The following is a 27,748-nucleotide window of genomic DNA, read 5'->3' as shown; positions in this document are numbered from 1 at the left end:
ACAGAACCATTTAGTTAAGGCAAATTTTCTTTTATGAGAATTGGATTATATACACGTTGTATATTTTTTCACCCCCAAAGGCATGTCTGAGAAAGTTTTTCTGCTCTGAAAGAAGTGTAACTACAGTTAGGGTGAAAAGATCTCAGGTCTCACCACTTACAAAATATTGTTTTATCTCATATGAAATAGCAAAGTTTTATGACTAATGGTCAGGGTCAGTTTCTGGGTGTGTACCACAACTACATTAACATTTAAACATTTTCTGAAAAGTAAGTCATGCCCAGGGGAAGAGGCTGAATCACTGAAATTACCATTAACCTTGGAAAATTTCAGGCAATAAGTAGAGCAAACACTAAATATTGTAGATAATTATTTGATGACCCATTATCTTCTAAATACCTTGTTCTGCAGCTGCTGACTGGTAAAAAATCAGCAACACCAAATTAACAAAGTAACTTCTTTCAAGAGGTTTTTCCATAGTACATGATTTTTCCCATTGAAGGCAATTGCAAAATTATCTTAGATTTAAAGGGCAGAGGATTAGGTCATTAGTGTCTCCTAATCCATTTGTCCTAAACCTCCTAGAGAGAGACAGGCGCTGTAACTGTAGAAGAGAAGGCATTTGTTTTAATTTTGCTTATTTGAGGTAACAAAATCTGGCACCAAATGCATTTGTGTGTCTGGGTGTAATTATTCTCCTTTCAAAGAACTGCTATTTCTCTCTCGCCTCAGGACCATTAAGGTGTTAAGTACAAAGACACCACTTGATGGAAGTAGGCTCCAGACAGTCTGAGATGTGAAGAATCAGTGTTAGGGAGAGTTACCACATCAGATTGTTGATTAAACAAAGGTAACTCAGTACCATATCACCAACAGGGAGTGCGAGGAGGGGTGGGGGGCAGAGGAAAAAAAATGATGAGAAGAGTGGAAAGAGACAGAACATCCTACCCATCGTATTATGCACAAAATTATTTCCCATTCATTTTTTATCTCCCTTAACCTCACTTAATTCTCAAATTTAATATTTCTATTGAATGTAATTATGCTTCATTACTTGCAGCAATTTATAGGAGAGAGATAGGCAAAGACAGAAGTTAGCTGTGAAAGTTTCTGTGTCAACAGCTGGTCTATAAGTATAATCGTGGGTTTGCAGCACTGCTGCCCACTCCCTCCACCTACTTCCCTTTTAGTCGACAAGAACAATCAGTTATCTCATCACAGAATCACACATGCAAGAAAGATGCACAATATCTTCACAATAAATTGACCTGGATATTAAAATGCAAATCCATCATTGCAAACCTCTGGAAATTCACTTGGATAATAACAACAAATTTGAAGCTAGCTTTAGGCTTTGAATAATGGATTTGAAAATAACCTAGAATAAAAGCTTTTTCCTCCCTCTTGTTTACCTGCTTTCCACTAATTTCATGAACCCAAATATTTTCTATATTCTTTAACAACATCTGCAGACCAACATGTGGCAAGGGGATAGGGAAATAAAGAAAAGAAAGTCAGATGCTCTGGAGTTGTAAATTAGCATAGTACCAGATGGTTGCTATTAGAGCAGTGTAACTTGACTTTCCAACTTGTACTGGACATTTGCACTGTCATGTCCAGTGGCATCTTACTTGGAGTAGTATATGCTTGAACATGGCAGTATGCACAACTGGACATGCATGATGCCTGATACAACATAGATATCAGCTCTGGAAAGGTCTCAGGCAGTCTGTGCAGAAGGCTGAAAGAAAAGTGAAATGAAAGGAAAGTTGTAAGTTTCCCCTGGGCCCTCAGTTTTAGAAAGAAAATTACATATTATGAAAAGACAAGCTTTTTAATTCTATACATCTCTGCTGACCAGGACTCACACTGATTTTGAGACATTAGGTTAAGACTAATATAGCTTTTTCTCAAATGCATGCTGCAGGGGACTCAGTCATCTTTTGTGTTGGAGTTGTTTGCTATGTTGTGTAATTGGTTGCAAAAGGTGACTTGGCTTAAATATGGCGGTGGTTGTGAGCTGGTGGTAAGCTGGTGGGCTGGTGGTAAGCATCTGTCTGCACTTTTATGGTGTACTCAGAAAGAGAAAGCACATATCAGTGGAGGTCACAAGGCTATTGCCAAGACCATGTTAGATCTACTATTAAAAAGTTCATAAACCTGAGAAATATTTTTTAAAGTGATTAAACTAAATCTGTACAGATTTCATACCTACAGTTCTGTTCTGAAAATTCTTAAAGATAGCTGTCCATTTTGAACACTTTCAGCAGACACTGAATGCTGCAAGAATCCTTATTAATGGGGTGGGTTTTTTTTTTAGGATCTGTCTCTAAATCAGGGAAGATCTTTTGATTCCTTCTCTCTTTCACTGGAAACTATTGCAGGGAACAAAACAATAAATTCTGAAGTCATATCTAGAGATAAGGAATCTCTCACTGGTTGTTCTTCACAACAATACTGTAGATCTTCAATTTCTCATTAATTATGATACCTAGAAGCCCCACCAGTAATGGTGCAAGATGTCATGCAAACAAACTGCATTCCAACAATATAAGAGTCTGTCATTCACTGTCACAACCCCCACCTTTGTATCATCAGATTATAAATTCTCTCATATACCAGGGACTCTCTTAGAAATAAGCAAAAAAGAGAATAACCCAGGCATAACATAGAGCCTGTGAAAAATATCCACTGTGACAATGGAAGCAGGATAGATCCTCCAATGTCACCTGTGCCAACCATCAGTCTCTGCCTTTCTAATTGATCCCAATGAGCCTCCAAAAATGTCTAAGGTCTTCTTTGTAGTTATGAAGTTCACTTGCCAAAGGAAGCAAAGAGGGAGTTTATGGGACAAATATGGAGTTGGAGGAACGTGAGATCATGACGGGAGGAGAAAGGAAGCAAAGACTAAGTCAGTGAGGGAGCTCTGGCATGTAAGCATTGTTTCAGAAATTTTGGCTTCCACTTTGTTTGGCAGCAATAGATAGATATTATCATTCTCAACCAGCAGCTCCCTGTCCTTTTTAACAGCAAATCTGGAATAAGGAAAACAATAAAGATTTAATAAAGATTTTAGTTACAAAATTTTATTCTCTTTGATTCCTCAGGAAATCAACTCTACAGTTTTCTTGGTTTCCTAGATGAAAATAAGTCTCTGCAGGATTTTATCAAGTAAAAGTCATCTTTTCTCCTTAGCATTCTACATCATTAAATCGTCAGCCCATCATTGCAAGGACAATGTGATGTGCTGGGATGATGGAATGCAGGCAGGGATCCCACAAACAAGAAGGGTATTCTCAATGTGCTGTTGGGTGAACCAGTGGAGCAAAGACTGGCAGTGTACCTGTCCTGCTGAAAGCTGATTGATAACAGGGGTAGATTATTTATAGCAAGCCTTATGATATGACTTTTTATGGAATTTCATGCAGGAGAGTTTGAACTCAGCTCATTATTTTTTCTCATCCTGAACCAAGGCTCCACATCTAAAATGCTATTGTTAGTGCAGATAAAGAACCTATTCTGAAGAAGTAGCATCCTCTAGCAAACCAGTTTCTCCCTCTGCAGGTGAGATCTTATTTCATTTGACTTGTGAAGAGTCATCACTGCCCAAACTGATATTTTAAACTTGATAAGGACACACAGCTCTAGCAATCCAGCAATTGTACATAATTTGACCAAGCATAAATAGAATAGCTGCCATTTTAGCTGACATCCTGGAGACTTAAGAGCTGGAGAAAAAGGTGAATTTCTATAGCCTACACTAAACAAAAAAGATAATTAGGTAAAGTTTCGCAAAGGTTGGAAAGAGTAGTCAGAAGGCTATTTTATTATTCCTTGATTGCTAATATTATCTCCTGAGGTGCATGTGAAAATATTTGAAGAGATTTAAGCAATTTTATCTGGGGCAGGTTTTTATGCACTTACGAATTTATTATACATTTATTTATTTTTTCAGAAGCTTGTAAATAGGGTAGAGATCAAACAATTTGGAAAATTCTCTCCAACTCATAAACCCCATCCACTGTTGCCCAGGGGAGCAGTGGCTTGACTTTACCTCCAGTGGCACCTGGGACCGTGATCACATGGCCAGAGTTGACACATTCAGCACCTTGTTCCTCCCAAACTCCAAAAGCCATTACTCCAGCAAACAAGGCAAAGAGAAGTAGAGATAACCACTTTCCTACAGCTTTACATTATTATACATATTTATAACTACGTTTTAACAGAGACAATAAATACTCAAAAACTTCTTCACACAGATTCTGTTATTGCATAGTAATTCATGCATGTGTTTAGTGTGTCCTGACCTAACACCTGACAAAAGCATGTCTCATCAAAATTTTGACTGGTTAAGTCAGCATTCTTCAGCAAAGATAGAAAAAATATTTAATTAAATATTGAAATTAAATTAATTAATCAAAACATATCCACCTGAGGAACATGCCATCAATCAGAAAAAAAAAATATTTTGGAAAAAAAAAAAAAAAAAAACTATAGCCCCATAAAAACTGCAAGTCACTAATACCTTTTGTGGACAAAAAAAGAAAAAGTCAGCACGCTTTGTCATGTGCTTTAGATTACATGTATTTTTCTTGAACTTATATCATCAGACTATCCAGGTGTCCATGCACAACAATTAAACCTACAATGGCTCAAGAACAGAATAATGTTCTATAGAAGCTGCTCTATAGCACTCACAAACCAAAAGTATTTTGACCATTATTTTTTCTTCCAGTATTGTCCAATATTTTATGGCACACAATTTTGGTAATCTAGAGAAAAGCTTGGTGCTTTTTTGGTAGTAGAATTGGTCTTACTCTCACAGGTGAAACACTAAATGAGAAAAAAACAGCAAGAGGCTTTCTCTGCAGTGAGGCCCCAATTTGAATAAACCTGGATAATGAATCAACCTTTCTCACTTCAGGAGGTTCTACTCTGAAAGCTGCCTGTTCAAATATGGTACCTTCTGATTCATCTGGAAGATGCTCTCTATATTCACATAAAAAGCACATAAATTATCCAAGACTGAAATTTCACCTAAATTTAGATACTCGAGGGTTAAGTGGTAAGAGTAAGGCAAGGAGCTAAGCTCTTCCAAAAGTCAGCAGCAAGGCTGAGGCACTTCTGAAGGATGCTTCACCCCTTGCTAAACTCGGTATTCAAGGCTGGAAGTACTTTCATTGACTAAGCACTACTCTGTGGACCTATCTAGGTAGAAAACCCACAGCTGAAGTCCCGTATAACAATTCTACACTTAAAAAGATTTTAAAACCCTGCCTGCAGATTTCTGTTGCTGGGGATAAAAACAATTCTCAGGATATCTGACTGTGTCTGCAGAGCTGCCATTTGGAAAACTAACAAGCATCTTACTTGAAAACTGAATGTGTTTGATATGTAAATTATTGACAACAGACTTTCTCATTGCCATTTTTACAGGATAAAATTTTTAAAGTGGAGCCAGTCTTCAGCATTACTTTCTCTAAATAAATAGATTATAGGCTGAAATTAAAGATTTTGCAGATGTATTTCTACATGAAAAAGTCTGATAAGCCCAAAGATACAGGTTTGGGGGCCTGCAGGTATTTTGATATGCATATCTTTTCCTTCACAAAACAGCATCAACTTGCTTTTCTAGTTAATTCTAGCAAATATTGCCTTTCCTGTTTAGAAATAATATTCTGCCAGTACAATAGCCTTATTAAAAGAACTGCAAAGAAAAGAATTCTTATTACTAGGAAATCAGCCCAAACAATGCTAAGAACTGAATCATCATTCAATTTCTTCTGCAGTCTGCAAAAACTGAAGGCACTTTCTAGTGTTTAAATTCTCTTTACAACTGAAAACTTCGTCAGTGTTGTGAATTCAGCTGCTTCATGTGTGAATATTGGTCATGTGCACAAGAGTTTACCGAGATAACAACTAGCTCAAGACCTCTCAAAGAGTCAGGTAAAGACACTTTCGTTGCCCTAAGAATAGGGCATAGTTAATAATTAGATAGATAATTAGCTGACTTAAGGTACTCTTTAGACTTCCAAGACATCTAATTGGAGGAGATCTAGTTGGATTGTTTGTTTACAGGTTTGGACATTTTTCAGGTAATGTCTGATACTGAATTTTCTCAAAAGTAGGAGAAAGTAAATGTCTTCTGGAAGGTTCTTTTCTGGGCATGGAGAGGTGCTCTCAGACTCTTTGGAATCTAGTCTTTTCTGGCTCCTCCACAACTTTTAAAAATAAAATTGTATGAACAGAGACTGCATAAAAACCCTAAGTAAGTATCAAGCACAATACTGCCCAAAATCTCATTCCGTGAAAATACCTGTATTTGAATGGATCAGAAAATGTATTAGTTTGCTGTGCTTGTGAGCTAAGTAAAAGAAATCCCTTTTAAATATATGGAATTTCAAATATATGGCTATAAGACACAGATGATGTTCAGTAGTCATTTTTTAAGAAATGATTTGGTTTTGTTATTAACAGACCAGTTAAGTTGTTAATATTTGTAGGCATGTGTGAGTTTCTTTTTGGTTTTGTTTTTGTTTGTTTGGTTGGTTGGTTGGTTGGTTGTTTTTTGAGATTACAAACATCTTTATAACTTTTTAAAAGTTCACTCAACGGGCTTATCAAATTTGCAGGTCTTAACCCCCAAGGTTCTACAGAAATTCCTGCCATAGGTTAATACAAAATCAGTATAATTAAAGATAAGTAAGTAGAATTTTAACATAACAATTGCACAAGCACTAAGTCTGATAGACATTCAATATTAATTACATTCGTAGAAATAAAAATCTATAGATTACAAGTGATGAAAACAACTGAAGGGGTTTATGTTCTTTTGCTTTCCATATAAATCAGGATGATAAATGACAATAAATCTAACAGCACCACCTCATTTTTCATATCCAAATTAGAGTTAATGTAATGTAATATGTAGATATGCAAATCTGAGCTCCTATAAATGAAATAATACATTTTAATCTTTATTTAAACAAGTTAAAAAAAAAAGTCACACTGCTTTCCTACACACAACATTTTGATGAAAGTAAAATTTGACAAGGAAGATGCTTCCACTAGCACTGCATTTTATAGATAATTTATTTTCTAAGTGTTAAAACCAGGCACCAGCAAGATTCCATATCTTATATGTGTTATCCATGAGCATTTCTATTCAGGCTTCTTTTCTCACACTGCAAGTATCTTAATCATGAAGAATGTTCTTTCTAATTTTATTTTTTTTACTTTTTTTTTCCAGATTTTTTATAGAAACTGTATCTAAATCTTTCAAAGTATTTATTCAATCATATATGAGCTGTCATTTTAATATTTACCACAGTTTCATGTCCTTATTGGTCTCTTATAATGATAGCAATGTATTTATGCCCTTATCTCCTTTATTTTCTCAGTATTTAGAGTACATACTCATTATCTAACTCATCATTTGGGAATATCAAACTATCAATAATACCAAACCCATGTCAAGTAATGATAAAACAGACCAGAAAAAAGAAAAAAAAAGTACTAGAAAGTGTCATTGAGATGAAAGAATAAAGCTTTCCAGACATTTTTCAATTAAACAATACAAAACAAAGCAAAACAAATAAATGCCCATTTGTTGAAACCAAAAAAAATAATTTCATTTGACATGTACATATATATATATATATAATTTTTTTTTTTGACAGATTTTCATTGAGTTCCAAGTAGTGTGGGGAGAGACATCTTTCTGCCATCCCGGTGAACCAGTTCCAGCACTTGAAGACCTTGAAACTCTTTAACAATGATACATTTGTCAATTGCTCAAGCTGTGAAAATTGTGATGGTAAATATATGTATATATTTAAATAAATAAATAAATCTGAAGAACTGCAGGAAAGAGAAATTTCTAATTCACTATAAATTGGTATAAATAAATAAATAATCATATCCAGAATGAACTGAACCCAACCTAAATATATATGGCAAACTGGAAATCTAGATCCTCACCCCATTCTTTGAGAAGAAAAGGAATTGTAAAGAAAAAAAAAAAAAAAGTTCATTTGAAGAAAATGGAAATCTTAGTGTAGTTTTTGGAAATGTAGCATTTGATAGAGACTGCAGAGAAATAAATAGGTGGAAAGGAAGAAAGTCGAGGAGACGGTTTTATTGATTTCATACCGAAAGATTTTTCCATAGCTCTTTAAACAGAAACACATGCAGAGGTGCTACCAGGAGAAACATTCTACTAGATTATAAAAGAAGGAAAGGCTGCAGATGGAAAATTAGGGTTTGACACAAAAAAAAAGTGATAGGTGGGCCTGATGTAAATGATGAGAGACTTTAAAAGTAAAGGCAAAAGACACAACAAATATAGCTGTGATAAAGTAATAATAAAAAAAGACAAGAACATACTCTGTAGTGATGAGAGAGGAAATACTGAAAAGAACAAATTCTGGGAGTTGATCCATTCTACAAAAGTAGATTATAGCACAGTAGCAGTAAGATAAGAAAGTTTTTTATGAAAAAGGTGAAAAGCAGACATAAAGAAAAAGATTTTATTTCATTTTCAAAACCTTGTGACTATATGAAGAACGCTAATATGAAGTTTCAGAAACACAGCTCTGAAATGTACTTCAAGGTGTGAAAGAACAGTCTCAAAAACAGAATACTTTTACATATGATCAAAGAGAAGTTGCGTGTGAGCTAATAGTATTCTTGCAACTAAGAAACAGAGTATCTGAGCTCACTCAGTCAAAATCCTGGCCCAGATTGTGCAGTCACGTAGATAGGTCTCGCCAAGGAGGATGAAATTGCTCACCCTCTTCAGGTCACTCATCCATTCCGGTAAGAAGTGGAAGAACATAAGAAGTCTATATGTGTGAAATGCCTTAAAAGATTCAAAGTACTCTTTCACATCTTTCATACGTGTTCCAGTTACATTATCCATTTAAATATTAATATTGGCAGTGAGTATGAGATATAAAATGCAGGAAAATCGTCTTAATTATAAGACTTCGGAAATATTTTATGAGATAGTCCCATGAACCATTGCTGAAATGTTGGCTTCTCTGTATTTAATGAGGTTAGGTTATTTTTCTGGTGTGAGATAGGAAGTGTTGTCTAAGGAAAGAAGAAAAAATCTCTCTTGCATATTTTAAATGAAAGACATCAGGATATGGAGAAAATGATAGAGAAATGGTGGCTTATTAAGTTTACACTTGACACCTGAGCTTCTGTTACTCATGGCATACGCTGTCACAGCCTTTTCCAGTGCTGAGATAGAGAGTTTTAAGTTCATGTACTTTACCTGCAATTGAGTTTCATTAAGTATAAAGATAATTACAGTGATTCATCCAATAAGGGATAATGTAGCATGTCACCATAGCTTTATCAGTTTAGATTTACATATGATTTCATAAGTATTCCTGCAAAGAAAGCAAAAATAAACAGGTAAATATCCTGCTATTCCATAGATTCATGTTGTTCTAGTTCCAGGGAAGGAATTATAGTTTGAAGTCTTGTGTAATAAATCCTAGCAGCTCAACTAATGAAATAGAATAGAATAGAATAGAATAGAATAGAATGGAATGGAATGGAATGGAATGGAATGGAATGGAATGGAATGGAATGGAATGGAATGGAATGGAATGGAATGGAATGGAATGGAATGGAATGGAATACTAGTTCATGACCTCTTCAGGGCTAGCCTAAAATTAAAGCATACTAATGAAGGCGTTGTCCAAACACCTCTTGAACACTGACAGGCATGGGACACCAACCACCTCACTAGGAAGCCTATTTCAATGTTCGACCTCCCTCACAGTAAAGAAATTCTTCCTAATGTCCAATCTGAACCTCCCCTTGTGGAGCTTTATGCTGTTCCAACATGTCCTGTCATCAATTACCAGGTAGAAGAGGCCAGCACCTCCCTCTCCACTTCCACTCTTCAGGAAGTTGAAGAAAGCAGTGAGGTCACCTCTCAGCTTCCTCTTCTCCAGACTAGATAACCCAAGTACCCTCAGGCTCTTTTCGTAAAACATGCCTTCTAGACTTTTTAACAGCTTTGTTGACCTCCTGTAGATGCTCTCAAGGGCCTTAATATCATGTTTTATATTGTGGAGCCCAAACTACAAACAATATTCAAGGTGAGGACACACCAATGCTAAATATGCTGGGAGAATCACCATTTTTGACTGGCTGGCCATGTTGTGTTTAATGCACCCCAAAATGCAGTTTACCCTCTTGGCTGACAGAGCACACTGCTGGCTCATGCCAAGCCTGCTGTCACCAAAACCTCCAGACCCCTTTCTGCTGAGCTGCACTCCAGCCATTCATCTCCAAGTCTGTGCCTGTGTCCAGCATTGCTCCATCCAAGGTGTAAAACCCAGCATTTTTCTTTGTTGATCTTCATGCTGTTGAAGATTGTCCAGTGCTCTATTACATCTAGATCCCTCTGCAAGGCCTCTTGTCTCTCCAGGGAGTCAACAGAAACTCCCAGTTTAGCATCATAAGCAAACTTGCTGAGGATGTGTTCAACTCTTGTATCCAGATCACCGATAAAAATGTTGAATAAGACTGGCCCTAGAAATGAGCTCTGGGAAACACCACTTGTGACTGGCCGCCAGCCAGTTGTAGCCCCATTCACTACAATCCTTTGAGCTCTACTGTCAAGACAGTTCAACACTCAGCATAGTGTGGACCTGTTTATCTCACAGTTGGACTGTTTGTCCAGAAAAATGCCATGAGGGACAGTATCAAAGGCCTTACTAAAATCCAGAAAGATTATGTCTGCCACCTTCCCTTCATTCACTATGGGGGTGAATTTATCATAGAAGTAGGTCAAATTACTAAGGTAGTACTTTCCTATGTTGATTACATCTGATAATAGCTTTATTCTTTAAGCGTTTATCAATATCCCCCAGGATGATATTCTCCATAACTTTCCCAGAGACTGAGGTTAGACCAGCAGATCTGTAGTTTCTTGAGTTTACTCTCATGCACTTTTGGTAGATGGGTATAATGTTGGCTAGCTTCCAGTCAGAAGGGACCTCCCCAGACTCCTATGACCTTTAGTAAATTGTTTCAAGGGGTCCAGCTATAATGCCTGTTAATTCCTTCACTACTCCTGGGTGAATCCCGTCTGGCCCCATGGACTTACGAATGTTCAGCTGATGCAGCTGTTCCCTTATAACTTCAGTGACCACACATGGAAAATCAGTGCTTCCCTAGTCATGATCCTCCACCTCCAAGGTCCAGGCAGCCCAAGATCTGTCATTATTCTTAAATACTGAGGTACTAAGGCAAAAGAGGCCTTAAATTCCTTTGCCTCTTCCTTCTCCTTACTTATTAGGTGACAATCTGCTCTGGGTATCAGCCCGATGTTTTCCTTTAACCTCCCTGAAGTGGCCTTGAAGTGGTCTTTTTACCTCTTTGAAGTGGCCAAAGACAGACTGGTGAACTTCACCTCTGTGCCTGCCAAGATCATGGAACAAATCCTCCTGGAGGCAATGTCAAGGCACATGCAGGACAAGGAGGTGATCCGGGACAGCCAGCATGGGTAAATCATGCCTGACCAATCTGTTGGCCTTCTATGATGGAGTAACTGCATCAGTTGACAAGGGAGGACCGACCGATGTCAGCTACTTGGACTTCTGTAAGGCCTTTGACACGGTCCCACATGACTTCCTAATCTCTAAATTGGAAAGATATGGATTTGAAGGATGAACCATCCAGTGGATAAGGAATTAATTTAATGGCCGCACCCAGAGAGTAGTGGTCAATTGTTCTATGTCCAGGTGGAGAACAGTGATGAGCAGTGTCCCTCAGGGGTCTGTCTTGGGACCAGTGCTTTTCAATGTCTTCATCAATGACATAGACGATGGGATTGAGTACACCCTCAGCAAGTTTGCAGATGACACCAAGCAGAGTGGTGTGGTTGATACCAAAGAAGGAAGAGATGCCATCCAAAGGGACCTGGACAGGCTGGAGGAGTAGGCCCACATGAACCTAATGAGGTTCAACAAGTCCAAATGTGAACTTAATGAGGTTCAACAAGTCCAAGTGCAAGGTTTTGCACCTGGGTCAGGGCAATCCCAGACAGGAGGACAGACTGGGAGAAGAACTCATTGAAAGCAGCCATGCAGAGAAGGACTTAAGGGTTCTGGTAGACGAAAGTCTCAACATGAGCCAGCAGTGCGCGCTTGAAGCCCAGAAGGCCAACTGCATCCTGGGCTGCATTAAAAGAGGTGTGACCAGCAGGTCGAGGGAGGTGATTGTCCCCTTCTACTCTGCCCTTGTGGGGCCCCACCTGGCGTACTACATCCAGGTTTGGGGCTCCCAGCACAAGAAAGATGTGGACCTGTTAGAGTCCAGAGGAGGGCTACAAAGATGATCAGAGGGCTTGAGCACCTCTGCTACAAAGAAAGGCTGAGAGAGGTGGGCACGTTCAGCCTGGAGAGGAGAAGGCTCCAGGGAGACCTTATTGTGGCCTTTCAATACTTAAAGGGGTCTTACAAAAAATATGTAAATGGACTCTTTACTCGGGTAGATAATGATAGGACAAGGGGGAATGGTCTTAAACTGAAAGAGGATAGATTTAGACTAGATATTAGGAGGAAATTCTTCACTGTAAGCGTAGTGAGGCACTGGAACATGTTGCCAAGAGAAGTTGTGGATGCCCCATCCCTGGAGGTATTCAAGGCCAGGCTGGATTGGGCCTTGGCCAACCTGATCCAGTGGGTGGCATCCCTGCCTATGGCAGGGTGGCTGGAGTTAGATGATCTTTAAGATCTCTTCCAATCTGATCCATTCTATGATTCTATGATAGAAAATAGTGGAACTATTTACTTTAAAATCCAGTTGACCATTCTCAATTTTTTATTGGCTACAACATAATTTGTTGGTCCATTTGCATTGTCAGCTTCTGTAATTTTAAATTCTTCTAGTTAATTCCTCTTTCCATCTTTAGAGCTTTCTCCATAAGTTGACAGCAAGGAAACAAGCATAAAATTGGGGTAGCAAATTAGAGAATTAACACACACTCACTGAAAATCAGTTCAAGACCATTTATATACTTTTTTTACTACGCTGAACCTTTGTGACAAAAAAATGCAAAATCAGTCCATTTTCCTGGAAGACACTTTATTATAAACAGTAGATAAGAAAGTTCTGATTATTATGTTTGGATAGGATTTTCACGTACATTTTCCATATATTACTACTCAAAGCTTCATCTAGCAAAGGAACATAATTATATTCAACAGGCATCTGTAAAATATATATAGCAGTTAAAGTTTGTCTAAGTGAAAAAATGATTATTCTTGCCAGAAGTTGTTTTCACTTTTTTTTTCTTTGTCTTCATAGTAAAATCTCACAGGAGAGCTGATAAAAAGAACTTAGAGTGTCTAATCTATAGACATATAAAGAACTGTAAATAACCTGCACAAGAAGCCATAACTCACAGAAAGAAAATGGTCTATGTTTCGAGTCAGGAATCGTGCTTTTTTTTTTTTTTAATTATTATTATTTTATTTAAGTTTGCCAGTTTTACAGAGTTTTGAAACATTGTAAAAAATGATTTGGTCATTTTATTTTACTATTTTTTATTATTTTTATTTTTTTTTAATTGTGATTTAGTCTAATACATTGTCATTATCTCCACGAAGATGATGTATGTCCTGTACTGTTTCTCCATAATGTTCAGTAGTGGGAGCTATTTATCTTCAAGAGATGACATAACATGTTGCAGAAAGGAAGTAGAGTCTCTCCCATTCCAAGCTGAGATTTTATCCAATATTTCAAATCACTATGTTTTCTTTAGGCTTCCTCTCTCCTCTTCAAGGCATTGACTTTGAACACAGATAGATATTCTTCCAGTCACCAAAAACATTTATTTTCAAGATTCCATAGAATTCATTTTGAGTAGCTTACAGTGTCAGTTCTCTCAGGCACTGTGAAAATCAGCATTGCCATACAAGATTTTAGACACTCAACTCTGGAAATGGAACTCTTAATCTCCAGTGTAGACCTCAGCTCCTTATATAAAGGAGTCAAGTAGAGTTCAGTGCTTAGGTTCACAATCCTCTATGCACTGAACCAGGTGCCAACAACCAGCAGTCAATATTAAAAGGAAGGTTTTGCTTGGTAGTGAATTCTACTCCCACCTTGGTGGCTCAGGTGAGAACCATTATTCCATTTCTTTTTGCACAAATGACTGACTCAGGTCATAATCAGTTCCATAACCACCTCTTCCTATAGGCTAAAGATTAGCCCTGTTACTCTGGAGATGGAAACAGATGCAGTTTTCTCCACAGCCTGAGAAGGTTTGAACCATTCAAACTCTCTTTGTACAAGAGTTTCAGTCAGACATAGCTAGATCACACTGTAACAGTGAAATATACATCCTTCATGACATTCTAAAAATGAAATTTGACCAAATTACAGATAGGTAACAAAATATTCACCACTTAGCTACCAGTAAAACATCAGATACTGGGATGTAGGTCCATCATTCCTTGTATTCATTTGACCTATGCTAGAAACAGACAAACAGACAAAACACAGTATAGCCTAATAAGAAACTTTATATTCATATATCCAAATATATGTCTTTAGTTTGAATCTATATATTCTGAATGTGATCCAATGCCTTGTAAATGGTTTTTTATACTGATTGTATATCAAGATCTCAACTGTTAGATTTTACAGCTTCTAGTGCCATCAAAACCAAATTCAGACTGGTTCCAGCATTCATCTTTCAAACCCAATACATTCTCTTTACATTTGGGGGAGATATGGTAGTTAAGATTTCTTTTTGCTTACATCTGCAATATGAATTTGCTGCCATCCTGCAGGCTCATCTCAAATAGTCAGATCCTAGTCATATAATATCCTTCTCTGAAAGCCTTTGATATGCTAATACAGCAATGTAAATTTCAGACTTGTATTCAGATTAATGTACAGTAATTACTCACAAACACAGGTGAGGCTCTTTCAGTTTTACTGCCCCTATTTACAGATCAAAGACATGGCTCAGCCCTGACATCAAAGACGTGATTTAACCTTTTGAATTTTATCACAAAGAACAAACCTGAGTTACAATTAAAATCATTTTTAATTGTCAATTTAAAAAAAAAAAGAAAAAAAATCATATTCAAGTAGTCAAAGAAAGCAACTCTGCAGAAGAGCTTAATGAGAAGTATCATACATGAACTGCAGAGGTTTGAGACTATTAAATATTAAAAGTAAATCCTGGTCTGCTAGTACACAAACTAGATTCTTAGCAGGGCTGGCCAAAAGCTCCAGCATGGGTGGTGGGCTAAATTCTCAAACCTCTATCATCACTAGTACCCCACTACATGAACACACTGATATAAAGAGTACCCACTTCAGAGAAAAGAACTTTCTACTACAATGCTGTCAGAACCCCATCTAGAATTTATTATTTTATGATATGACCTTAAGGAGTTGTATAGATATGTATCAATATGTTAAAGAGTATTTTCATAGAAATCATTGCATATTACTCATGTGAGTAATACTGTAGAATATGTAAATACAAGACAGAGATTAGTTCCAAATTCAGGCCAATAAGAAATTCAAGAACAAATCTTATATTCTGTATATATGTTAAGCAATCTTCAGTACTGTCTAAGTAGTCTCAAGAAATAATCCTCTTTGTTTCTCCTTCAGTTCTTCATTTAAAATGTTCAGCACTTATATTCAGGTTGCATACAGTCACACACCAACAACATATTGTGTCTATTCCTTAGTCAGATCTCAAAGGTTTTAAAAATAAAAGCAATGAATTGTCAGTAAAAATTACTGATTTGAATCAGGCTTCATACACATTTGAATAAATATTTGAAAAATATATATATTAAGATAAAAAACTATTGCCTCAGTCGTGAACAGCAAATAATATACTACAATGGAATTACTCATCTTTTATAGGTCACTCTGTCTTTAAAAATAGGCCATTTTATTCTACATTTGGTGTCTTGGTTATTCTATATAATTTGTGTGAAATTTTTGCAGATTTTTCTTCATGGCATGGAGTTTGGGTGTGCAAAAGAGTACACAGCATCTCCTCTCTTCCACCCCATCAACCAGTAATACCCAATCCAGCATGTACACACCAAGTTGCATGGCTGGGTTGCAGTCAAGTGTTTTCAAGCTATCTATCCACCTGCAGCTGTGTCCTGCAACATCTCTAGGCCTTGAACTCTCCCATCCTAAACACATTAATCACATTCAGCAAGTTACCATTAAGACACAGTGTGATCATTGCAACCTCCTTTCTCTGGCCCTGACATAGCATTGCTCTACTCATGACTTTTAAGAATGCTGAAAAAAAGATTATTTTTCTTAGCCTGTTTCTTTGATGAAGCAGACCCTTTACACAACTCTCAGTTTCCACTTTCCATCACAGAGAACAAAAATTATTTTCATCCCATTCAAAGTTTCTCATCTTTAGCTCACTCACTCTTGCTTTCGTTCTGCAGGTGTATTGCAGAGTCAGATTCCAGCACTGACTGACTAATGAAACCTGCCTCTGCCATTTGCTCTGTGTGTTTTTGTCCTGTTACTCTCTTATCTTTCCAATAAATTCACCCTGTTGCCTTCAAAATTCTTCCAGATAATATTTAACCCTATATGTCTTAATGAACAATTGCGCTGTTTCTGCGCATGTTACCCCATCTCTGTGCACCCCTGTGTTTTCTTCTACTTGTGAAGAGAAGTTGCTTGATATTTTTCTTCAACCACACTTAATGAATTGAGGTCCTGATCAATGACTAAGACTGTGGCACACTACTGTATTAACTATAACACATTCTAGTAACCTCCTCACATTCTGAAGCTATTAGAGAGCCGTACTTTATTTTCAAAGCCAGAGGACTAAATTCTGCTTCCATCCCAGTCAGTAGCCTTGGGTGTTGAATGACAGATCTGTTTGCCTCATCTGAGTCATTTTCCTTTCCTGCTTTGGGAATTTCACACCTAATATGAGCATTTCTTCACAGTCTTATTGCCTTGCAAACGCTCTCATTGGCTGGCAAGGAAATAGTTGCTAAATATTTCTTTTCCAGGACAAATGTTTACTTCTTTATTCCACCCTAGAAACATAGAGTAAATAGCATGCCCAAGTTGTCTACGAAAGGCATCCTTTTTACCATTGTCATTCAGCAAGGTGCTAGAAAGCCAGTACATATTTCCATTCAGTTTGTGTCAAAGATATTGGCATTGCTATATAAGATGCCAGCTGTTATTTGTTGCTTTGGCATTCAGAGTAATAACAATGGTTGTGACGACCTCAGTTTGTACTGAAATGGCCATATTATCCTCGATATGCACTTTACTCGGAATTTTTGTACAGTAATAATATCTGTCATATTCCCCATTTCTGGCTACAGTTAATATCAATGAACAAGAACACTGCAACTTAAACTCAGCAAGTAAGAAAAGATACCAAGACTATTCAGGTTTATACTTCCTAAGTACTTCAAAACTTGCTAGATGAATTTCTATATTTTATTCAAAAGAAATATCTTAACTCCTAAGAAACTTGAATGGGATATTTAGGTGCTGACACAGACATATTTTCTGTAGAGATTCAAAGTAACTGTCTCCTGTCACCTATGGGACTCTTTGTACAGAGTCTTTGAAAAAGGCAACTGATGGGTCTAGACTGAAGTTTCTCTCCGAATTGTAGGACAAGTTTCTAAATGCTAACACAAAACCCTCTACTAACGTGAGGACATTGACATTACACTGCCAAAGTGTGTACCAAACCAGTGAAAACTGATGTAAGGCTGAAAACAAAAGGGTAAGCTCAGAAAACACATTGCAAACAAATCTGCTCAGGCAAGAGTCTTTACAAGGGTGTCAACGGGAGTTCACCACTGACAAAAATAGAAGGAGGGTTAAGCCTTCCTTATATAAGGGCCAACTGAACTCCTGGTCATCCAAACCTGTACTGTAAGGAGCACTGAAACATCTCTATATTTCTTGGCATGTTTTCCAGGAGAGGGAGATGATAAATACTGGTAATTCCAGTGTTTCCCTATGCCAGATCATTTTAAGTCATGCTGGCATGACTTAAAAAACATCAGTCCCTCATTTCATTTTGAGTACTCACAGGCTGCAAGAATGTTTGCTGAAAGTATAAAGTTTGGTTAGCACTCCGAACAAAACTGCAGCAGAGAAACAATCTGATAAAGGTTATTCAGATTCCATGCAAGCACTAGGAGGTGCCATCTAAAACAACAATAAAAGAAACACTTTACTTCCAAGGAGGAGCACAATCTTCTAGGCCGGATATTACTCTTTAGTTGTACTAGGCTTATAGACAAGAAAAAAATATAATTACCTGTCAATGGGCATAAAAATAGTGGGAAAATCTTTCCATAAAGTTGAGTTTTTCTGCAAAAGAAATGCCAAGAACTCCTTGGGGACATGTTATAGGATGATTTCTTCCTCAGAAGGGGATTGGAGACATAGAACATGATTGATTTGAATAAGAAATTATCCTCTGTGCTAAGGAAGCCAAACCATGAAAGTAATTATGGGTTTGACTTTTTTTTCAGACCTCTTTTGTGGTCCAGTTACCTTTAATGTAAAACATGCATGTTATTAATTCTTATTTTCTTGTCCAATTGATCTGAAATGTTGATCTTATCAGGAAAAGGCTAATAAAAACACATTCTTACTGCTGCACATTTGTTAAAGGTAATCTAATTTGTCAGATTTAGAGATTTAGAAGAAGACCATAGAAATAACCAATTTTTCTTCATATGCTTCTAAAACACCAAGACTTCATACTTGTGAGACTTCAGAAGAATACTTATGGCCATTTTCAAACAGTATTTATACTAATGTTTAGATCCAAAATTGCGGTGTTTGTTTTTTTTTAGTGAAATTTTCTAAAAGACAACAATATCCCATCTCAATAAATAAATAAATAAATAAATAAATAAATAAATAAATAAATAATGGTAATAGCCCATAATGGGTTGGTAAGAGAAATCCCTTCAAATAACAGAATTCCAGGTTATGTATCAAGTCTGGTTTCTAGTTTTAGGTTACAGTACCTGTGATTTGTATTTGTCAAATGGAGTTTGTACAAAATATAAAACTTATCAACATAAAGACCCAATCATAGCAAAGAAAATGCTATCATCTCACCAAGTATGAAAACTGTCTCCATCAGAACATATGATATACCCGCAGAGCCATCAAGGAGACTGCAATTTAAGTCTACAACACTGGCTACTCACAAGAGAGTTTGACCTTTTAAACTGGATCTTGAGAGCACATTATGTTTAGACCACACATCAAATCAGCCAGCTCCAATACAGTGGAGGCATAGCACTGGTAAGGATCCAAACCTAAATCAATTGTTCAGTGATTAATATCACTTAACCTATGTGCCTCTTCTCTCCTAAATGAATGTGAACAAGCTTATCTTCCTATTTCTGTTTCTAAACCAGCTCTACACAAAGCTGTAGTACGCAGGTTACCAACAACACTGTTCACTCCTACCTCAACCCCACCAGCCTTGGATGTCTGTAGGAAACTACCCCATCCTCTCTGTGAGCTAGACTATGCTCTATACATCCTATAGAAACACTTTTGTCCACAGCAAAGGCAAGGTCATTTGACTTAACCCAGGAGACTTAACCTAAATTTGTATGATACAAGATGTATAATGTTAATCAGGTATCTATATTGCTGTCACATATGGCCTTCTGTGAGATTTCGCACTTATTCCTATGGAACGCAGAAGACTGGAATATGTCCAACAGCTCTCAACAGAACAGTGAGAAGGGAGAAGAAAAGGATTTTTCCGATTCTTTCACATGACTTTAGGTACAATTTAGCACATTTTAACAAACAAATAAAACAGGGTAGAAAAATAAATGAAATAATAATAATAATAACAACAATAATAATAATAATAATAATAATAAAGACACTGCTACATTTCTCATTTTGTTTCCAGTTTCTTGTGTGACCTTCAGCATTTTTAACCTCCTTTTTTTGTTGTTTTCTTCCCAAATTCACCTCAGTTTTCATGAGTAAAAATAACATTAAATCATTTTCTTCGTAAAGGCATGGTGACACTTCTAAAGTAGACAGAAAGCATTAATATACTTAGATAAAAGGTGGCAGAGACATGCAAATTGCTGTTAGCAGAAATGTCTTCCCTTCCAGTTCCCTTCCCCTTCACTGTTTCTGCCATTGTTTTCTGTTTTCCATATCAGAATGAAACAAACTATGCAGCACATGAAATCTTCCCTCACAGGTTACATCTCATGACTTTGGAGTGTTTTATTTCTTTGTTTATTCACTTGGGCAGACTCTTTCTGATGGAAATCAAGTCCAGGCTTTTCCTCCTTGACAAGGTAGCTCTGCAATGCATTTTTTAGCATCTTTGTTATGCAAGAAATGTGGGCTTGAAAAGAGCTGCCATGGGGCTGATTGAATTGTCTGGGATAGAGTTAAAGTGTGCCCTGAGCTGATTAGGCCAGCCAGTGTCAATGACAGAGTAAGAGCAAAAGATTTAGCATGAGAGAAATTGCAAGGTTTATCTAGGTGGAGAAGTAGAGTGCTCAGCATTATTTGCTTTTAGGCAACAAATATTTTGCTGTAAGACTGCTGAGCACATCATACATTTACTGTTGTACTATGCTGGGGCATGCACATGTATTTTTCATGCTGCACGCTCTGACTGACTTGCAATGTTTGTAATAACCTGAATTTTCTGGCTAGATTGAAACAAAGCCACCAGATTGAAAACTAGATAGCCCATCAAAAGAATAGCATATGAAGCAATTCTGGAATAGGATCTGTCCTCACAGAGGTCACCAGTCTCAAAGGACACAACCTCAGAGCATCCCTTGGGCAGGACATAGTAAGAAACCCTATGACAATAAAGAAAAACATACTTACATTATACGGCACTTACAGCTCAGACAAATGCCCCTGAATCTGCAAAGTTCACTCAAAACTTTAACGCTAAGCAGAAAGCAGACACAACAAGGGGTGTTATCACTGTCAACTTTAGGTTCCTGCAGTCACTGGGGAAGGTTAGACTCCTCATCTATGTGCTCTGAACCATTCTCTGAAGGACAGTATTGTTGGCTCTTGAGGGATTATGGAATATCTTCTTGGATATTTTGCTATGATGGTCATTTTTAACGGATTTGATATCCACGAAACGGATGTCAATAACTTACCACAGAAATACTTGATTTTTTTTGCATCTAATGGTTACGACAGAGTCAGCCATAGGCATGTCAGCTCTGCACCACTGGAGAGGCATCGTGACAGGCTGACTGTGAAGACACAGGACCCGGTAACAGGAGCCAAGAGGTCTGTGGGGCAGGACGCTCAATCATAAAATGTCCAATACTGGGTCAATGACAGAGACATCCTTAGGATTCCCAAGGTTCTGGCCTCTCTTCTCTCAGGCACCTCCTTTTCCAGATCCTGTTTGACGCTTTTTCACACACAGAGGCAAAAGCAAATTTCAGGGCCTTAGGACTGCTGAGGAAGGTGGCTGGATGTAGCACTTACCAACCAAAGGGGAAGACTGCTGAGAGGACTAGTCATGCAGCCTACTGCCACAGTACAATGCCATTTGCCAGTAAATCAAAGAGGGATGAGCACTTAGAGTCACTGTTAGCAGTCACAAGAAGTCTGTGTGTGGTCAGTGACCAGAATCACTTTATGGTATTGTGGGCAAGCAAGAAGGCAGAGAGTCATACAGACAATGTCAATCTGATGAAGAAAGCAGCATTTGCAGGTGCAGGTTTACTGTTAACTCAGACTCCTTCAGCCTATCTCCTATTTTAGCTTTAGGAACACTCTATTGCACATGTGGTGCAATTATTCCACTAGCATTGAAGTTGGGAGATAGGTTTTGGTCAATAATCATGTTCTTCTTTCGTTAAGTAGTGATCTTCCCTGTGATGGATTGTACTATTTGTTGTTATTACAAAAATAATTTGAAAGACTCCACACTCCTCTTCCTTTAATCATACACCATTTCTGTTTCTTGTTTTTCTCAGGACTCAAATTTCATAATAGCTAAGGCAGAAAAATGATTTTTGAGGGCAAAGTTGATAGAGACATGAGTCCCTTAATAGAACCGTTTTGTTATTGCAGGGATTGAATACAGTGGTGTTGTTCTCAATCCTGCTCTTATCTTATGATACCCTCTAGGTTGTGAGTTTTGGTGCTTTGGTCAGCTTAAAGTTTTGAATTTTCTGGTGTGGAACAGGCATCCTTCAACTCCACCTAGACTAACCATTTGCTACTTGTTTGCATATAGTTTTGAGGACTGGTACCTCCCAGTCCTGTGAGATACTGTGTCTTTCTGCTTAGATGTGACACAGTGACCAGGGCTGAAATATAAACAAAACCACTTCAGAAGTGTGCACGGATCTCATATATTTAGAAAATATCATATGTATGTTCAAAAACACTTAAATGAAGACAACTTACATTATCAGAGCATTCCTGACTGTAAGTACAGACAGACCACATAATTTCTAATTACTGCCACAATTAAAGGTATGTGTACCTGTGACATACTTTTAATGTTATTGCATTGATACACAGCAAGAGGACAGCATACTTCACTTCTGCAAGCTTTACATTTAAAAAATAAAAAAATAAAAATAAAAATCTGCAACTGATAGACAGGCTGAGGATTGAATTTCATTAGTATGGTGTAAATTTATAATATCCTGGATAGTTAACAGTCTAAATGGACAGGACAGACCAAGGATAGGAGAACAGCTATCACAGAGAGGTGAAATGTGCTGTTCAAAATGATGCATAAGGTGAGTTGTTGAGCCAGAAATAGAACTCAGGTGCCGACTTGCTTGAAGAAAGCCATGGGATGACAGAGCCTATAACCCCTCTTCTCCCGGCTGCCTTTAGTTCAGCACAACTTACTATATTAGCTTCTCAGCTTCCCTTCACCCCAAATTCACGTTAAAATCAATGTCTTACATGCCCTCAAATCAATCTCATATTTTATATATATATATTACATATATTATATATATATATATTTATACACTTTATCCCCCATGTTGCAGCCCATATCAGCGTAATTACGTAGTATAAATAAACAGAAAGGAGACAAGTCACAGAGTTGCAGGTCTGTGAAACCAGCTAGACTTACAGACCGAAAGTTTATTGCTCCATTTCTGTAACAGCCTGCATGGGAGCATCATAAAAGTATCAAGGATGATACTTGGGTCAGGGTATTGTATTAAGACTTTAGGATTCTTCCTCAGTACCTGAGCTACCTTGTGAAAACTACACAGCACTGCCACTATGTTGCACGCATATCCTAAATAACAACACTGAGATGTGCTGGAAATTAAGAGTGACAGAATAATTTAGTAGCAATGTGGGATGCGATTAACTGTAATGAGATGACACTGACCAAAATGAAATTCTGAATTGAATGATTTCCTAATAACAGCAAGGCTATTGGAATGCAGGGCAAACCCTCCATATGAAATGCTTCACTCATGGCAATCACCTAAGTGCAAGTTGGGGCAGGACCAGAAATTGCAGAAGAAAAGAGTTTTTGGTAGTGTGTAGATGGCTGGTATTCACCATGGAGAGTCTGAATGTATTAAATATTTTTTTTGACAAATAACCAGTATGTGCTTAATAATGTTGGTGCCCTATTACCCAGCCACACAATTTGTAAAACATCCAGTCTAGGGAGAGTCACAGGAAGTAAGTGAGAAGAGACAAAAGCAGCAGCAAAAAAAAACTGCTCAGATAGAGAGAATCCAAGGACTGGTACCTAGATTTACTTTCAAAATGGATCAGTAATCATGGACAGGAACCAAAGAGAGTGAATGGAATGGTACTTCCTGCAAAATACAGTAAAATTCCTAGAACAGTATTGAGGAGTGTCCAGTGGCTTCCATGTCTGACTCCGAGATTTCAAAGAGTTATACTGGGTTTATTTATTCCAGAACTAAAAGCAAACAAAGGAAATTGAAACTCCAGAATCTAGATGTAAGTTTGGAAACATTAGAGATTCTCCATTAATTGACAGGATGGGCTGTGGGATGTTGGAACTTACATGACTGGAGAGACGGCTGAAAGAAAGATTTCACCCTGGAGAAATGCATCGTAGTAGTAAGAACAGTAAAACTGCCTAAGGAAAGTTTCTAAACAGTGCCAATCAGTAGTTCAGAACAAATATGGTGAAGCAAAAGACTGGAGACAACTTAATAAGAAGAAACAGCCTCACCAAGAAGAGGGAAGCTGATGTTCAGTTTCTGTCTAATGGAATGCAATGCAGAAGGCAAATGTCCAGTTGGAGAGCAGCCCTGGGAAGGGGACGGATCACAGAAGCCTGGTCAAAGGAATCAGAATATGTCACAGTTCAAAATGAAAAACTTGCTGGGGAAGAGGAAGATGGTGTTAATGCATCATGGGGTGTTATTATGCATGAAATGAGTGGCTAGTTTGACTCAGGCTAGGTATTAAAAGTGAGAGCGACATCAAGATGGAAGTGCATCAATACTTGTTAGAAATCTGACCAGCTGTTAACGACCAATTGAAAAGCTTTCTGAGAAAACACACTAATCTGAAAACAGAAAAATCTAGTAAAACTAATTTGGTGGTTTTTTTGTTTGTTTTTGTTTGTCTGTTTTTTAACAGCAATGGAGTAATGAAAGCTGATTCACAGTGTCTTCTGGGCAACATTAAAATATGCATATTCAGCTTCTTTTGACATAAAGAGGCTGATCTGATCCACTTTGAAATCCAAATGACCATTAAAAGTCATTGAATTTGGATGAATAATGCTAAACCAAAAATATATATTTTTTTTCCTAGAAAATGATGAAACAAATAGAAGGGTGAGTTTGGAAATGTAGGAAAAACTAGGAGGACATTCTTTTGTCTTAGCACAGAAAATTGAAAAATTAATTAAAGTTTTGTTTTTTTTTTTTAAATCTGATCCCAACATTTTATATACTTTTCTTAGACAAATATATTTAGAGGGGCAACTGAAACTTCACCTGCTGTATTTTGCATTTGTTAAAATAAAAAAGGAAGCCATTTCTACTGTCAAGTAGAATGTGCAAAAAGAACAAAGAATGATGAAAGTATTTACTGATGAAACAGGCTCAGCTTAAACCTAAAAATGTCAGTACTCTGTGTTAATTAAATCCTTAAAAGTAATTTGTTTTTAAAGACAATATTAATTAGAGAACCCTCACGAGAGAAGACATTAAGAGTCATACCTCAAATCAGAGTTTTTCATTTTACAGCTGATTCTCAGATCTCACTGACACAATGAAACTCAAAGCAAAACATTCTCAAAAACAGCCTTACTCCACAGATGATTAAAAACAAGGCCACAATATCTTAAAATACATACACAAAATTGGAAGAGTGGGACAATAGAAAACGTGGAGAAAGTGACCATCAACCTGGCTTTCTAGGACTTTAAATAGACATAGGACAGGATTACCAAACTACAACAGGCAACCAGCTGCTGTATGCTCCTGGCCACATCAATTGCATTTACATCTCTTTTTCTTGTTTCTCATTTTTCTTCTTTTATCTAACCTTTTGGAAGCAATTGTAACCTGCAGCTTTCTCAATCATAATATCCTTCCAAGTAAATTACAATAATATCTGCTGCCTTGCATTTTTTTCCTACATAAGACTTTTTGACTCCAAGTGATGATATCCTAGGCTTCTTGCATTAGTAAACATTATACTGTGAGAGTGAGCTTTACATATTTGCTTATACACGGCCTTTACTATGTTTGACATCTTTAGCTGAGTAGGTGATGTAGGTGAGAAATTTTACCATCACTGTCCTTCATGAATAGTTCAAAAACCTCCTGGGTGTTTTGATCTGTGTACTGTGAGAGGACACCCTTAGTACAAAACTTTTTGGAACTCACTCTGGATAAATCACTTTTGGATCAAGAAACCTTATAGGTCCAGAACATTTCATGTAAACATATGCAGAATTTCTGATTTATTTATTTCATATATATATATATAATTATATATATATTTCATATATATATATATTTTTTTCTGCAACGTTAAGTCTGATTTTGGAGAGGACTTGGTATTCTTTCTCCTTTTTCTCTTTAGATTTTTCAGAAGATGGAAAACACTACCATATGTTACTCTTGATGCTTACCATCAGTGGAGTCTTTCTTACCAGCTTCAATACATTTCTTATTCCTGTGTTGATACATTTATTTTTACCCTTCATAATTCCTGTAAAACTGATCTTCAGTCTAATATAGCCTTCACTGTCCAGTCTCAATTGGTACCTGCAGTGAAAATTAGTTCAAAGGAAATCACCTGTATTCAATTCACAGTCAATCTTTTGTTGCCCAGGCATACTTCCTCTCACTTAGATTTAAATGACATTTTTTTCCCCACATAATTATTGAGTACAAGTGTATTGGGTTTATGTGACAAGGTTTTGGCAGCAGGGGCTGCAGGGGTGGCCTCTGTGAGCAGAGCCCAGCAGCTGCCCCACGCCAGATAAGAGCCAGCTCCAGATGGCTCCAAAAGGGACCCGCTGCTGGCCAGAGCTGAGCCAATGACAATTACATGAAAAGGCACTACAAGTAGTAAGTGATGCAGATTGTACCTTTGTGAGAGCAGAAGTTCCCCCGGTGGAGCAGGTGGATGTGGCCTGGAGGAGGCTGCGGCCCATGGAGAGCCCCCGCAGGAGCAGGCCCCGGGCCGGAGCTGCAGCCCGTGGAGAGGAGCCCACGCAGGAGCAGGGGGTCTGGGGGGAGCTGCCGCCCGTGGGGGACCCGTGCTGGAGCAGTTTGCTCCTGGGGGATGGACCCCGTGGTACGGAGCCGTGTGGGAGCAGTTCTTGAAGAGCTGCTGCCTGTGGGCAGCCCCCCAGGCTCAGTTCGGGAAGGACGGCATCCCGTGGGAGGGACCCCATGGGGAGCAGGGGCAGAGAGGGACCGTGAAGACCCTCTCAGGGAGAGACAAAGCATCAGGGACTGACCGCAGCCCCCACTCCCTGTTCCCCTGGATCACTTGGGGGAGGAGGTGGAAGGAGGTGGGTGGATGGTGGGAAGGTGTTTTTAGTTTGTTTTTAGTTCTCACGGCTCTTGTCTGTTACCAGTAGGCAATAAATTACATCAAACTCCCTATCTTGAGTCTATTTTGCCCATGGTGGTAATTGGTGAGTGATCTCTCTATTGTTTTTTCAACCCCTTTTTTCATCATATTTTCTCCACTTGTTCTTTTGAGGAGGGGGGAGAGAGAGTGGCACGGTGGAACTTAGCTGTCTGTCAGGGTAAAACGACCACAGTAGGGTAGCAATTCAGCATGTCTAGCCGGGATGAAATTACTCTTCATCCTTCTTTACATCTCATCAATGGCATTCCTATAAATTTTTGAATTAGCAATGTAAGACACCTTAATGCAAAGAAAATGCTTTGTTCCTGCTCATGAAAACACATAGATTTTTATATCTATATCTTATATTTTTACTTATGCATACTAGAGATATTTTTAATTTTTAGTTTATCCACGTTATAAATCCTTAAATTTCAATGTTTATTTCAGAGAAACTGAGAGGCCTAAATGGTATGGGAGTACTTAGAGGTTTTAAGAACCCGTAGATTCAACTTTGCTTCTCAGTTATCCATCTGTAAAACGGACATCATATTACCCTATTACAGTATGCTAACTGTATAGTATATGTATACTATAAATGAACTATATACTA

At 37.7% G+C, this 27,748-nt stretch overlaps 1 long non-coding RNA gene across 1 annotated transcript; it reads right to left on the bottom strand.

The window, feature by feature from the left end:
- Window positions 1-13,945: 13,945 nt before the first annotated feature.
- On the bottom strand, window positions 13,946-27,419 carry LOC308188196. The gene is made up of 3 exons (XR_013945224.1): window positions 26,645-27,419; window positions 26,183-26,318; window positions 13,946-14,506 (listed from the first exon to the last, which is right to left on the bottom strand). It is a non-coding gene; the product is annotated as an uncharacterized lncRNA (long non-coding RNA).
- Window positions 27,420-27,748: the final 329 nt, after the last annotated feature.

The sequence above is a fragment of the Anser brachyrhynchus genome (genome assembly GCF_964034855.1).
Source record: "Anser brachyrhynchus genome assembly, chromosome: 1".
NCBI classification, from domain to species: Eukaryota; Metazoa; Chordata; class Aves; order Anseriformes; family Anatidae; genus Anser; species Anser brachyrhynchus.
This window is presented reverse-complemented; position numbering and strand designations above follow the sequence as displayed.